A 16,304-nucleotide genomic window follows, 5' to 3' on the forward strand; every position below is an offset into this window, starting at 1 on the left:
CAATGCCGAGGCAGGCTGAAGGCAGGAGCCCGGAACTCTATCCAGGTTTCCCACATGGTGGCAGGGACCCAGGTACTCGAGCCATCACCTGCTGCCTTGCAGGAAGCATTGAGAGGAAGCTGGGGCAGACGTAAAGGAACCAAGCCTCCAGCTAGCGTTCTGATATGGCCCTGGAGCAGAGCTTTCCCCTGGGTGTGGCACCACAGCGCCTGCCCCTCTTTCTTCTTGAGTTGCAGGCAAGCCCTCCAAATTCCCCCTCCTCCAGGGGCTCCTAACACACGACGAAAATGCTTTCACTTCTAGAATGTCACCAGGGAAGGAAGCAGCAGTTTTGATGAAGACAAATTCTTCGGCCTGAGAAGCAAACAAATGGCAGCGACGATGGCACCACAAACAAAATCAGAGTCAAAAAGCTCCATCTCTGTATACTTTTTTAAAGATTTATTTTATTTATTTGAAAGACAGAGTTACAGAGAGAGGTAGAGACAGAGAGAGAGAGAGGTCTTCCATCCGCTGGTTCACTCCCCAGATGGCCGCAACTGCCAAAGCTGAGCTGATTCGAAGCCAGGAGCCAGGAGCTTCTTCCAGGTCTCACACATAGGTGGAGGGGCCGGAGGACTTGGGCCATCTTCTACTGCTTTCCCAGGCTGTAGCAGAGAACTGGATTGGAAGTGGAACAGGGATGCCAGCACTGTAGGCCAGGCTTTAACATGCTGTGCCACAACGCTGGCCCCCATCTGTGTATTTTTAAAATGCCTAATAACATTCCAAGAATTCTGAAAGAACTTGGACACGAGAGCATTCTAATTTTAAGTAGTCACATTTATATGCAAAGTAATTTATAAAGGAAAAAAATCTTTTTTTATGAAAGATTTATTTTACTTATTTGAGTTACAGAGAGAGATAGAGGACAGAGAGGTCGTCCCAAATGATGGCAACGGCCAGAGCTGCACCGATCTGAAGCCAGGAGCCAGGAGTTAGGAGCTTCTTCCAGGTCTCCCACACAGGTGGCCATCTTCTACTGCTATTCCAGGCCATAGCAGAGAGCTGGATTGGAAGTGGGTCAGAAGTGAAGCAGCCAGGACTCAAACCAGAGCCCATTTGGGCTGCCAACACTTCAGGCCAGAGCTTTAACCCGCTGCACCACAGCGCCGGCCTTGGAAAAAAATCTTTCGATAAAACACAGGAAAATAATTCTGCTGTGGAGGTACTCTCATGTTCTGCCTTCCTATCATCTGAACTAACTAGTAGAGATTCTCCCTGGAAAATTTAACCACATAGAGGAGAGCCAAGGAACCTCTTCTTAAAGGGCAGCCCTTGGCATCAGACTGACCTTGGTTTATCTCCTGCCTTAGCTACTTCCCTTGCAGCATAAACTTGAACAAGCCACTTAATCTTTCTGAGCTTAGTGTCGTCGTCTCTACCATGGGCCGCCCTTCTCTTTGGGGGTGAGTATTAAAGGAGAAAATATATGCAAGCTGCATGGAACAGAAGCTGACACACCGTGAACGATGACCCACGTGTGTTGTGTGCCTACAACGTACTTGTCAGTAGACAGGGCACTAGGGCAGAACAAACAGGGCCTCTGTTCCCGTCGTGCTGAGGCTGGCAGAATTGGCACCGTTGACTCATGCCTTAGGGAGAACATCCCCCTCCCGTGGCTCTGGTTTACACGGAAGGGTGTGTCTAAGCAGCACAGAACAAAATACCATGCATTATTGGCAGTTGTCTGGTAAGTTGGCTGAAAGACAAGGCCCTCTCTCCTTGCACACACACGACTCAGTGCCTGTGACAGATGCTCTTAGCCCCGTATTCCACCAGTCTCCAGTGACAACTTGTGCTGTCTTTTTTTTTTTTTTCTTTTTCTTTAAATTTATTTGACAGGTAGAATTATAATCAGTGAGAGAGAGACAGAGAGACATTTGGTTCACCCCCAAAATGACCGCTGTGGCTGGAACTGTGCTGATCTGAAGCCAGGAGCCAGGTGCTTCCTCCTGGTCTCCCACGCGGTGCAGGGGCCCAAGCACCTGGGCCATCCTTCACTGCTTTCACGGGCCACAGCAGAGAGCTGGCCTGGAAGAGGAGCAACCGGGACAGAATCCGGTGCCCCGACCGGGACTAGAACCTGGGGTACCGGCGCCGCAGGCGGAGGATTAGCCAAGTGAGCCCCAGCACCGGCCCCTTGTGCTATCTTTTGAGTTCACTTTCTGCTCCCAAGGGTTTTATAGATCCTCGCATCATCTGTTTGGCCTGATTTACCGCAGCACCCTCTAATCCAGTTTACCTACATTTTGTTATTTTTTTATTTTATTTTTTAAGATTTATTTATTTGAAAATCAGAGTTACACAAAGAGAGGAGAGGCAGAGACAGAGAGAGAGGTCTTCCATCCACTGGTTCACTTCCCAATTGGCTACAACGGCCGGAACTGTGCCAATCTGAAGCCAGGAGCCAGGAGCTTCTTCTGGGTCTCCCACGTGGGTGCAGGGGCCCAAGGAGTTGGGCCATCTTCTACTGCTTTCCCAGGCCATAGCAGAGAGCTGGATCAGAAGTGGAGCAGCCTGGCATAGAACCGGCTCCCATATGGGATGCTGGTGCTTCATGCCAGGGCTTTAACCTGCTGCACCACAGCACCAGCCCCATTCTGGTTTTTTTGTTTTTTGTTTTTTGTTTTTTTAATTTATTGAGCATTTGCTCTGTTCAGGTGCTAAGCAGAGAGCAAGGAAAGCGATGTGCAGTGTATGATACAGGTCTCCATAGCAAAGCATTTGAGGGGACGGGGAGCACTCGCCAAAGGGATGTTGAGCTCAAGAGGAAGCTCTGGGCTGAAAAGAAAGGCTTGGGAATGGTGGATGGAAGAGTGTATCGAGGGCAAAGGAACGATGTGAGGAATTAAACTGGGACTGAGGTATTTTGGTGGGGATGAACATCCAAGAATAGGTAGAAAAGGATGAACCAAAGAGACTAGGAAGGAGCAGCAGTCAATGCAGAAAAACAAACCAAAATGACACACACACACACACACACAACCAAACAGAAGGGTCCGGAAAGCAAAGGGAAAGGATTGCTTCCGCAATTTTCCAAATGAGAAGACAGTAAAGACAGAAAGACATCTGAGTTGAGAACTGAGGTCATTGGTGACCATTATGAATGCAGTTTCAGTGGCGTGCAGGGGCCAGGGCCAGGTCCTGATTGGTAGAGGAGCGAATGGGAGATGGAGAAGTGAAGGCTGGGAAGGGCAACACTTCCTTTGGAAGAAAGGGATGAGAAAGAATAGAAACAAGTAGCAGGTGCCAGTGGTGGGGATTGGACGCTGAAAAGTGCAGGAGCTGCCTGCCAGGACTCAGAACCTACCACCTAGCTTTGAAAGTTGATGACAGCCCTTACTCCCTGTGTGACCTTGGGCAAGTCAGTCCTTCAATTCTGTCACCTGTAAAATAGTATCTCCTTCAGTGAACCACCTACAGCATAGGATGATCCATTATTTAGATGTACACTCTTGAAGTACAATACAATGTTTCCTTACTTTTACCTCTTAAAAAGTATTGTGTTGGGGGCCGGCGCTGTGGCATAGTAGATGGGACCACCGCCTGCAGGGCCAGGATCCCATATGGGCGCCAGTTTGTGTCCTGGCTGCTCTACTTCCGATCCAGCTCTCTGCTGTGGCCTGGGAAAGCAGTAGAAGATGGTCCAAGCGTTTGGGCCTCTGCACCCATGTGGGAGTCCCAGATGAAGCTCCTGGCTCCTGGCTTTGGATCTGCCCAGCTCTGGCTACTGCGGCCACTTGGGGAGTGAACCAGCAGATGGAAGACCTCTTTCTCTCTCTTTGCCTCTGCCTCTCTGTAATTCTGCCTTTCAAATAAATAAATAAATCTTAAAAAAAAAAAAAGAAAAATATTGTGCATGGCTTATGACTACAGGCAAAAGTCAGCTGTTATCTCCAGTGAGGGAAAACCATGTAGCAAATTTATTTAGTTTTTGGACTAGCTTTCTATTTCTGAAGCGATTTGCGGTGCTTCCTGAATGTCTTTGCTCTTGCTGATGACGCTTGTGTGTCTGACCATGTCGTGGTTGCCTCCTGGAGAGGTGCTCTAACTGCTGCTTGCTGTGCTGTGATTTGCACTGAATTGTGCTGTTGGCCTGTGTCAGCAGATCGGTAAGAAACAGCCCAGTGAAATTCACCGTTGCATTAACTGGAAGGATGTTGTTGAAAACGGGCTGCACTACTCTGCATGGTGTTTTGTTAATGAGGTTTCTTAGGAGACTGTGATAAGGAAGAGCTGCGCTTCACCTGACTGACTGGTTCAGTTTGGCAACATAGGCACCACGTTCTGGTCTTTGAGAAGACCACTAGAAAGCTTAGAGTATACTTGGAGATCAACCTAAGCAACTACTGTGCATTTCATAAACTGGGTTAATTCCTGGTCCCACTTACATTCTTATTCTCTGTTCTTTTTCTTGTGGGCTCCTAGTTTATTTTCTTTGGGTACAAAGTACATGTCTTTCAGAGTCACCTCAAATCTCTTGGAAGTAGAATAATAAAGTATGAGATCCGGAGTCAAAAAGTCTTATTTCACATCCCTGTTTGATTAATTACTGACTGTCCAACCTTGGACAAATTATTTAATGTCAGTTTCCTCTCCTGCAAAACAGGATAACTGATTTTACTTCACAGAGTTTTGTGAGGATCCAATGAAAGAAGTCATGTAAAGTACTGGCATATTACCTGGCACAGGGAGGGCACTCAACAAATTGATGTCATTGTTATTACCAACATTCCTCTATATCAGTGTTAGCAAACAAGACACAGACACACACATCTCTGGAAAAAATCTGATTATAACTCTTAGGAAATTAACATGGTTTTGCTTCTTCCTGGTTTATTTGAAATTCACATGCTTTGATATTCATGGCAAAGAACCAACTTCAGGAAATAGATTTTCAAGTGTTGACTCAAATCAGGCAAAAGATTATACTCGATAATTAGCATCAGCAACAGACGACTAAACATAAATATATTTTTTAAAATTTTGTGTCTCTCTTACCACAGATACAAGCTACTATTCTGTCTTTAGACTGATGGGCCTATTTACATAGTAGTTCTAGAAATGGCAGTGAAATGCAGGAGGTTATTCTGTCTTGCAATTTAAATGAAATATTGCACGGATAATTTCAGAAAGGAATTTTCCAGAGAGTAGGAATAGTTCTTAGCAACATGAAAAACCAGAAACAATGCTAGATCTAATTCTGCAAGAGCATAGCCATGTGCTGAGTGTACCATTTCATTTTTAAGGACATAGATTTAATTTCATGTGACAATCTGGCATCCAGGTTTTTCTCTGGTCTTTTTTTTCCAAATAGCCTAGTAAATATGAAAATGCAATCTCATGGTAAAAGATTAAATTTATGAGACCCTACTTGCAGGGCACCAGGGTTATTATGAAGACAGTAGATGAACAACACAGATTAAGAAAAATGTCAATGATAGTTGTAACATATAAACACATCTAATAAATAACTAATGAGAAGCCTATGTGCATAGTGAAATGCCACCCTTTCTGTCTAGCTTATTGTTTCCTATACCATTTCTATCCATCATGTTTATCAAAGAGATTTAGTAACTCTTCAGGGTATTATAGTAATTTATGTAGTATTTTTTTATCAAGACAAAAAGAAAACATTTTTTACATTAGTAATTGGGTGTTATTTTCTTCCAGCAAATTTACTTTAAAAGGAATCTGGCTACAAAAACAATTCTTAGTAGCTTATAACCAAATATTTAAAAATTCTTCTGTTGTATAAAAAAAGTGACAAATTATAATTTACTGCACAAAAACATGACAATTTATTTCATTTGTGTTCCTAATGAATTCATCTATTTGTATTATGCAGCTTATTTTAGTTCTCATTTTGCTGTTTTAAAAATAGAATAAATATTTATCTATTTTAACAGCACATGATCAATGAGTCTCCATTTAAGTTTCATTTGTTGATACAGAGTTCCACATTGTGATTTTTAAAAAATGAGTTACGGATTTCAACCCATTTTCTCTTTACCTTTCTGTGGTCTTCTTGTGCCATGATGAAGAAGAAGAAACTCAGGAAGTCTTTGATCATACATTCACAATTGGCACGCTTAACATGGGACCCGCGTGGTGCAAACAGTGGACATCAGGTACACTGGCATTCATAAATGTGCCAGCTCTGTAATCACCTGGTCACCTTGGGCAGGCCTGCTTTTCTCTTTCCATCATCTGTTCCTATAAGGGGAGAAATTTTCATACTACACAATTGTGCTCACCACACTTCAAAAATGCACTTAGAAACCCATGGTCAAGGATGGCACTCAGAACATCGCTGATGTATGTTTATTTTTTTATTTTTAAGAAGATTTTGTTTATTTATTTGAGAGGTAGAGTTACAAACAGAGAGGGAGAGATAGAGAGGGATCTTCCATCTGCTGGTTCACTCCCCAAATGGCCACAATGACCAGAGCTGGGCCAATCCGCAGCCAGGACCCGGAGCCAGGAGCTTCTTTCAGATCTCCCACATGGGTGCAGGGGCCCAAGGACTTGGGCCATCTTCCACTGCTCTCTCAGACTAGAGCAGAGAGCTGAATCAGAAGAGGAGCAGTCAGGGACATGAACCAGAACCAATATGGGATGAAGCCTTCTAAGCCACAATGCCGGCCCCAGTTGATGTATGTTTAAAGTATCTTCTTTCCATCTCATTTATTTTCGGCTTCTGAGTATAATGAATAAGTGATTTTCTAAAGTAAGCAGGGGAGTTGAAAGTATAAGATAAGGAGCTGGTGTTGTGCTGGAGCTGGTTAAGCTGTGGCTGCAGTGCGCATCCCTTATGGGTACCAGTTCAAGCCCCAGCTACTCTACTTCCAGTCCAGCTACCTACTAATGCACCTGGAAAAGCAGCAGAAGATGGCCCAAGTACTTGAGTCTCTGCACCCTCATGGGAGACTGGGATGCAGTTCCAGTATCCTAGCTTTGGCCTGGCCCAACCCTGGTCATTGTAGCCACTTGGGGTGTGAACCACCAGATGGAAGATCTCTCTTTCTGTCTCTCTCTCTCTCTGTTTCTCTATAACTCTGCCTTTCAAATACATATATAAATAAATCTTTTTTTAAAAAAAAAGTAGAAGATAAACTTCCACAACCCTGATTACTGATTTTAATTACTTTGACTTTCAGATAATTCTATGAAGAATTCTTTCTTGATTCGCAAGACTATTTTCTTTCACATTTGTCTTAATCACACTGAAATGCACCTATGGGAAGAGAATAGATCCTTATGGAATATCTGCTATTGCCTAATAGTTTAAATAATTAATTGAATTTATTCCTGATAGTATCCTTACATGGAAAATGTTGCTATCACCATTTTACAGATTAAAATAAAGCAAAAGCAAAGATCCAAAGAAATCCAGATAGGTTTCTGGTTCAGATTTGGGATAACTATTCACTCCCTTAAAATTGTTGAATTATAGAATGCTTTTAAAATTATTTTACTATAAATATAATGTACTTGTTGGTTGTTTTCATAGTTTAAAAAAGAACAATGTGTCATGACAAGTAGTGAGAAGGGTTTTCTCAGTCTGGAGTGTGCAACCTGTTTACTTTTCTGGAATTTACCTATTGAAAGATTTAGAAGCAATAGATGGTTTCATGTTAAAACAATCTCCAATACCTTCCAAAATCAATGCATGCTTATTATAACATTTTAAAATACAACAAGAGACTTCAGAGACGTCTCTGAGAGCCTGTGGTGAGGTCCCAAAGCTTCTAGGGCCAGGGTTTCCGTCTGCTCTCCTGCGGAGTACTTGAGACGCTGGAGTGCCCTAAGTACTCTCTTTAATGACAGTGGAGTTCCCTGGTTTGCCAAGTCACTTTGTGGTAGTCTTTCACAATCAGTGGGAATTTACCTCCTAGAAAAATCAACTTTGAAAAATGAATGAGCCTCTCCCGGGGCAGACGGCAGTTCCCATATATGTAAAATATTATTTTGTATTTGGAAAAAGATGTTTCTTTCAGCACTGGCTGGGTGTAAGCAGACTTGTACAGATCAAAGCCAGTTAGCAGAGTGGTTGACATTCTCAGTGAGAATCAAAACTGTGTCAGCTCTACATGCTACCAACAAAAACACCAGAATCCTGAAACTCGCCCCATGTTGTCTCCTCTGCCAGGGCTCCTGAGTGCGTGGCTGCTTTCTGAGATGGTCATTACAAATGGCCCCTCAGCGCCTGTGGTCTTGCTCTGTCTCTTCTCACCGAGGGTGAGCACCTCTGTGCTGTGGGGGAATATGCGTCCATAGCTCCTTGCCCTGAAGTTGCTCCTCCCAGGCAGTGTTCTCCTAAGGCACACCGACACTCAAGCATATGCAAGCTGATTTGGCATAAACAAGAACCTCATGAGCGCCTGCATCACAGTGGGTTAAGCCATCATTTGGGACACCAGCATCCTACATTGGGGCACCTGTTTGAGTCCTGGACACCCCACTTCTAATCCAGCTTTCTGCTAATGTGCCTGGGAAGGCAACGGATGATGGCCCAAGTACCTGGGCCCTTGGGAGACCAAGATTGGATTCCAGGCTCCTAGCTTCTGGTTTCAACCTGGCCCTGCCCTAGCCATCATGACCATTTGGGGAATGAACTCGCAGATGGAAGATATCTCTGTCTCTGTCTCTCCTCTCTCTCTCTCTCTTTCTCTCATACTGTGTTTCAAGTAAATAAAATAAATCTTTTTTTTTTAAAAAAATGGTACAGAAAAGCGTTCAACAGATTTCAGTGTGCATTCACAATTTCAAAAGTAAACTCTTGACAAACTAAAAATAAAAGAGAACATTTTCAAAAAACCTACATCATAATTCAAAACAATTATTTTGCCCTAAGATTGGGAAGACAATGATGTCCTTTCCTGCCATTACTGTTTCATGAGAGTTCCTAGTTCAGGTTACAAGTCAAGAAACCAAAAAACAATCATGTATTTTGAAGAGGAATATATAAAATGGTCACTATGTCATAGTGATATGTAGAGTCCTAAGGAATCTACTAAAAAACAACCACAACAGCAGCAAATTTAACAAGGTGACAGAATACAAAGTCAACAAACAGAAATCAATTGTATTTCTGTATGCAAGAAACAAACAATTGGAAGTAAAATTTTTAAAATACATAATTTACAATGGTGTCACAAAACATGAATTACTTAGGTATAAATTTAACAAAACAGTGGAACTTGCCTTGTGGCACAGCTAGTCAATCCACTGCCTGCAAAGCACGCACCGGATTTTAGAGCAATGCTCTACTTCCAACCCAGCTTGCTGCTGCTGTGCCTGGGAAGGCAGTGAAAGGTGGCTCAAGCGCTTGGGTGCTGGCTTCCCACGTGGGAGACCTGGATGAACTTCCAGGCCTCTGGCTTCAGCCTGGTCCAAACCTGGCTGTTGAAGCCTTTTGGGGAAAGAACCAGCAGATAGAAAAATCTTCTCTCTCTGTCTTTCCCTCTCTCTCTATTGTTCTGCCTTTCAAATAAATAAAAGAAATAAATCTTAAAAAAAAAATTTTAACAAGGCAATGATGGTATGTCCTTAGAAAACTCTTAAGATTTTTTAGCAATATTTAAAAAAATCAAAATAAATACTGCGAAGTGCCATATTCAGAGTTCATTTGACTCGATTGTTGTTAAGATGTCAAATCTCCCCTAAATTGACCTATTGATTTAATGTAATCCCAATCAATATCATCAATATCCAGGCAGGATATTTGCATAAAGATCACATAGACATGTGAAATCCTATGTAGCCAAAACAGTCTTGTGAGAGAACAACTACTACTTTATTTCAAACTTATTATAAAGCTAAAATCAGACACTGTGGCTTTACCCTAAGGATAGACAAATAGATCCAGGGAGCTGAGAGCCCATAAAAACTCTTATCTCTTATCTCATACAACCTAAGAAAGCTAACTTAAAGTGTGTTATGGACCTAAATGGAAAATCAATAGCTATAAAACTTCTATAGCAAAGTAGGAGGAAAATTCTTTGTGATTTTGGAGTAACAAAGACTTCTTAGGATGCAACAAGACACAAATAAAAAATTAATACATTGAAGAAATCATCAAAATTTAAACCTTCTCCTCAAAACACATTTTAAGAAAGCAAAAATGTAAAACAGATTGGGATAAAATATTTGCAACATATATTCTCATAACTGATAAAGGACTTGCTTCCAGAATTTGTAAACAATTCTCAAAATTCAATAAGCAGACACACAACCTGATTTTTAAATGGGAAAAAGATTTGAGCAGACATTTCACCAAAGATATGATAATGGCCAAAAAAAAAGCACATAAGCAAACTCTCAGTCATTAGGGAAATGCAAGTAAGGCCATAATGGGGTAGGACTATATGCCTCCACAATGGATAAAATGTTTTAAGCTGTAAATATTAAATATTGCCTGGGATGTGAAGCTGATGGAACTCTCATCACCAATGACAGCAAAGAAAAATAGTACTGCCATTTTGGAAGACAGTTTGTCATTTCCTCATGAAGTTGAAATCTCCATCTGTTATTTTCTTTCTGCCTGAAGAGGATTCCTTTGACATATCCGCAGTTCCATGGGTGACAAAGGTTTTGTTTTTGTTTCTTGGAGTGTCGTCTTTTCACTCCTTCTTTTTCTCCTTTCATGTTAAGCATTCTGTGTGTATTTCTAAATTTATTCCTAGGCTTTCTTTCTCTTATTGTGACAAAAAATACATAACTTTTATCACTTTAACCATCTGTAAGTGCCCAGGTCAGAGCATTAAGTACAAAAAATGTGGATCTCTTCTGGAATTTGTGTGTTATCCTTGTGCAAGGGTCATGCCAATCCATTTTGTGCAATGGTAAATGTGTGTATTCCCTCATTATAAATGCAGTCAGACTGGATTTACTCCTGGGAAGAGGCTGGGGGTACAGGGTGACTTTGGGGTTGTTTAGCTTTATTTTTCAAAATTCTCACTTTGTTAAAAAAATGAATTGACCATAAATGCTTGGGTTTATTTCTGGGCTGTTTTGTTCTACTGGTGTATATGTTTGTTCATTCATTTGTTTATTACTCCTACTACATAGCTATCTGATGCCTCCAGCTTTGTTCTTTCTGTTGAAGATTGTCTTGGTTATTGACTTATTGATTTTATTTGTAATTCCATATGAATTTTAGGGTAATCTCTTATTTCTGTGAAAAATATCATTGGATTTTTGATAGCAATTACATTGAATTTGTAGGTCATTTTGAGTATGGACAGTTTAAAATGTTAGTTCTTCTAATCCATGAATATGGAATATCCCCCCATTTATTTGTATCTTCTTCAATTTCTTTTGTTAATGTTTCCATCTTCTCAATTTTTTAGAAGAGTTTGAAGGTTAGTATTAGTTGTTTAAATGTTTGATGGAATTCAGCAGGAAAGCCATCACTTCCTGGGTTTTTCTTTGATGGGGCTTTTTTTTTTTTTTTTTAAGATTCATTTATTTGAAAGAGTTACACAGAGAGGCAGAGACAGAGAAAGAGGTCTTCCATCTGCTGGTTCACTCCCCAGATGTCTGCAACAGCTGGAGCTGCGCCAATCTGAAGCCAGGAGCCAGGAGCTTCTTCTGGGTCTCCCACATGGGTGCAGGGGCCTCAGAACTTGGGCCATCTTCTACTGCTTTCCCAGGCCATCAGCAGAGAGCTGGATTGGAAGAGGAGCAGCCGGGAATAGAACCAGCTCCCATAAGGGATGCCGGTGCTTCAGGCTAAGGCTTTATCCCCGCTGTGCCACAATGCCTGCTCCTTGATAGGACATTTTTACTACTGATTCAGTCTTCTTACTAATTACTGGTCTGTTTACATTTTCTGTATCTATTTCTTCATAATTTGGCCTTGGTAGGTCATATGTGTCCAAGAATTAATCGTTTCTTCTCTGCTACTCAATTAGTATATTTAATAGTGACATAATACTTCTGTCTAATCTGCCATTGATCTGTCGATTTTATCAGTTGACCTAATGACAACTCTCTGTCATGTAAAGGATCTAGGATTTGACCAGACATGAAATTTAAGTGTCACGTCCCTTTAACCTCCTTCAATCTGGAACTTTGTCTTTCCACACTTCAGGTTTTACTAACTTGAGACAGCACATTATATAGATTTTTGCTACATTTTGTTCATTTATGTTTGTATATATATAGTCTTATATTTCACAAAAGCAAATAGAATAAAAAATCATGTTTTTACTTATCTGTCATCACTATTTCCTTCCAAATTTTAATTAGCTTTTGTATGTAACCTTTTAAGGTTTTCTCTGAATATGCAAAATGCAGTTTTTTTTGTTTTTTTGTTTTTTTTTGACAGGCAGAGTCGACAGTGAGAGAGAGAGAGAGAGAGAGAGAGAAAGGTCTTCCTTTTGCCGTTGGTTCACCCTCCAATGGCCGCCGCGGTAGGCGTGCTGCGGCCAGCGCACCGCGCCGATCCGATGGCAGGAGCCAGGTGCTTCTCCTGGTCTCCCATGGGGTGCAGGGCCCAAGCACCTGGGCCATCCTCCACTGCACTCCCTGGCCACAGCAGAGAGCTGGCCTGGAAGAGGGGCAACCGGGACAGGATCGGTGCCCCGACCGGGACTAGAACCCGGTGTGCCGGCGCCACAGATGGAGGATTAGCCTAGTGAGCCGCGGCGCCGGCCGCAAAATGCAGTTTTTAACAAAAATAATATTATATTTTTCTGATAATCCTTTCTGCTTACTCATACCTTTTGCATGTCAAAGTTTATGTTCTTTCCTTTTTCTTCCCAAATTGTTATTGAAGTAACACAATACATAGAGAAAATGAAAAACCCATACATACTCATCTCCAAGAACTTTCACAGGTTGAATGCACTCCTGTGCCCAGCACTGAAATCAACAAACAGAACGTCAGCTATATCCCAGGGGTAGCTTTTGTTGCCATTCAGGTTTTCCTTTCAAAAGGGCACCCACTATTGCATAGCCCCACAAATTCATTTAACAGTTTTGTCTTGTATAAATAGAACCACATAATATGGATTCCCTCGGCTGTGGCCTGGCATTATGCGGGTGAGGTTCCTTGTTATTATTGTGTCAGCTGTGGCTTGTGAATTCTTATTGCTGCGTAGTGTGTCAGTGGGTATGGATACCACAGTGTTTATCCGTTTTCCTATTGACAGGCATTTCGGTGGTTTCCTGCCCAGGGTTATTATGACTCCTAGTGCCAAGGACATCTGAGCACATATCTGTTGTAGATGTATGTTTGGATGGGAACAGTGTAACTATATTTACAGCTTTAGTAAATTCTGCCAAACTCTTCTCCAAAGTGGTTATACTAATTCAAACTCCACCATACATACATGAATGATCGGATGGATTTGCCAGGACTTGATACTGCTTTCTTTTTCACTTCTTTCTTTTACTGTAGGTTGGTTCTTCATTTAGAGTGTAGGATAGCGTTTCATCGTGGTTTTCATTACTATCTTCATAGAAAGGAAGCGAGGAAATGTCTTCTCATAATTTTATTGACCACTTGGATATCCTCATTCAAGTTTTTCACTCGTTTTTCCAATGGATTTTTAGTACTTTTTTAAGATTATTAATTTGAAAGGCAGAGTTACCAAGAGGCAGAAAGAGAGAGAGAGAGAGAGAGAAGAAGAGAGAGAGTTCTTCCATCTGCTGGTTTACTCCCCAAATGGCCACAACAGCTGGAGCTTTGCAGATGTGAAGCCAGCAGCTAGGAGCTTCTTCCAGGTCTCCCATGCGGGTCCAGGGGCCCAAGCACTTGGGCCATCTTCTACTGCTTTCCCAGGCATAGCAGAGAGTTAGATCATAGAGCAGCCAGGACTAGAATCAGCGCCCATGTGGGATGCCGGCACTGCAGACGACAGCTTTACCCACTACACCACAGCACTGGCCCCTAGTGTTCTTTTAAATTTGTTAGATTGTTTTGTATTTAGATATTCTGTTCTTTATTGGACATGTGATATGCAAACATCTCTGGGTTTCTTTTTTTAAGATTTATTTATTTATTTTGAAAGTCAGAGTTATATGTAAGTAAAGACACACACACATACACAAGAGAGAGAGATCTTCCATTTGCTGGTTCACTCCCCAGATGGATGCAATGGCCAGCATTGAGTCAGCACTGGGCCAGGCTGAAGCCAGGGGCCAGGAGCTTCATCCAGGTTTCCCACATGGGTGTCAGGAGCCCAAACACTGGGGCCATCTTCCACTGTTTTTCCCACAAAATTAGCTGGGAACTAGATTGGAAGTGGAGAAGCTGGGATATGAACCTGTGCACATATGGGATACTGGCATCCTAGGTGGTGGCTTTATTTATTGGTATTGAGGGCTTTACCCCTCGATAATACCCCTGTAGATGTCTTAGTAAGGTCCTTCTGGTGGTGTATTTCCAGAAACAGTAGCTCTTCTCACATCTTTATTTTTTTGTCTTTGTATTTGATTTGGAACTTTATTATACTGAAAGAATAAAGGACTTTATTGTACTTTATTTGGAGCTTTATTGTGTTGAAAGAACTTTTTTTTCTACTCAGATGTTATAAAGCTTCTCTTCTGTCTTTTTATTGTAAGAGAGATTCTTTCTTTATATTTTAGGCCTGAAATGAGGAACATTAAGAGTTAATCTTGGCCAGCGCCACAGCTCAATAGGCTAATCCTCCATCTGTGGCGCCGGCACCCCGGGTTCTAGTCCCGGTTGGGGCGCCGGATTCTGTCCCGGTTGCCCCTCTTCCAGGCCAGCTCTCTGCTGTGGCCCGGGAGTGCAGTGGAGGATGGCCCAGGTTCTTGGGTCCTGCACCCGCATGGGAGACCAGGAGAAGCACCTGGCTCCTGGCTTCGGATCAGCGCGGTGTGCCGGCCGCAGGATGCCAGCCGCGGCGGCCATTGGAGGGTGAACCAACGGTAAAGGAAGACCTTTCTCTCTGTCTCTCTCTCACTCTCACTCTCACTGTCCACTTTGCCTGTCCAAAAAAAAAAAAAAAGTTAATCTTAAATGCTGTAAAGAAACCAACTTTATCTTTTTAGACTAAACTTACCATAAGATTCTGAAAATGTAAAGCTTTGCTTCTAAGCTTTTAGGTCTCAAAAATTACTTGGATATTTTTCAAGTCTATCATTATGTTTACTTTAAGCAGCAAACATAGATCTTCCAAAACCAGTTTCTCCTAGCTCCAGTACCTCAACTGAAGTTGACCCTCTCTATCTGCAGGTTCTACATCCTTAGATTAACCCAACCTTCAGTGGAAAATATGTGAAAACAAGAATTACATCTTTGGGGCCAGTGTTGTGGTGCAGTGGGTTAAAGCTGCCACATGCAATGCCAGCATCCCATATGGGTACTTGTTCAAGTCCTATCTGCTCCACTTCTGATCCTGCTCCCTGCTAATGCATCTGGGGAAACGGCAGAGGATGCCCCAAGTGCTTGGGCCCCTGGACTCAAGTGGGAGATTCAGAAGAAGCTTCTGGCTTCTGACTTTGGTCTGACCCATCCATTGTCGTCATTTGGGACATGAACCAGTGGATGGAAGATCTCTCAGTCTCTTCTCTCTCTCTCTCTCTCTCTCTCTCTCTCTAACTCTGCCTTTCAAATAAATGAATACATCTTTTTTAAAAAATCAAAATCTCAATTTTTCCCCATCTGCACAGGTCTAATTTCTTGCCTTCTCCTTCGTGTTTGTATGTTTTATTTTTTATTTCAGTGAGAACTCTGGGATCCTGAAACACCATTTTTTATTTGCCCAGTGGCATAATATATCTAAAATATTTTCAGAATCACATCATTTTTCCATATGTGAAACAAACAAAAAGAGTTCAGGAATTATTTTTAAGTTTCTCCCTGCCCAACTACTTGACCATGAACTGAGGGTATGGTTGTTATGGTTTGAACAGAATTTGGGTGTTCACAATCATGTAGTCATTTAAGCACCAAAGTCTTAGCTGATGCCTAATGGATTAATGTTAATAGTTGACAGAATAAGGGTGGAGGCTTGATCCAGTTCCCATGTCTGGGAGGTGGGCCTAGTGGGAGGTCTCTAGGTCATGGAAGCCTGCTCTCTGAGGGTTGTTCTCATGGGAAGGTTGGTTACATGAGCTGAGTTTGGACTCGCTTCTTTTCCTGCTTCCTGTATCACCATGTGAATTCCTCTAGCAGTTGACTGCCTAATCTTGGACTGTGAGCTAACAAAAGTTAGAGGGGCCGGCACTGTGGCACAGCAGGTTAACACCCTGGCCTGAAGCACCAGCATCCCATATGGGTGCTG

This window comes from Lepus europaeus, chromosome 14, assembly GCF_033115175.1.
Source record: "Lepus europaeus isolate LE1 chromosome 14, mLepTim1.pri, whole genome shotgun sequence".
Lineage (NCBI taxonomy): Eukaryota > Metazoa > Chordata > Mammalia > Lagomorpha > Leporidae > Lepus > Lepus europaeus.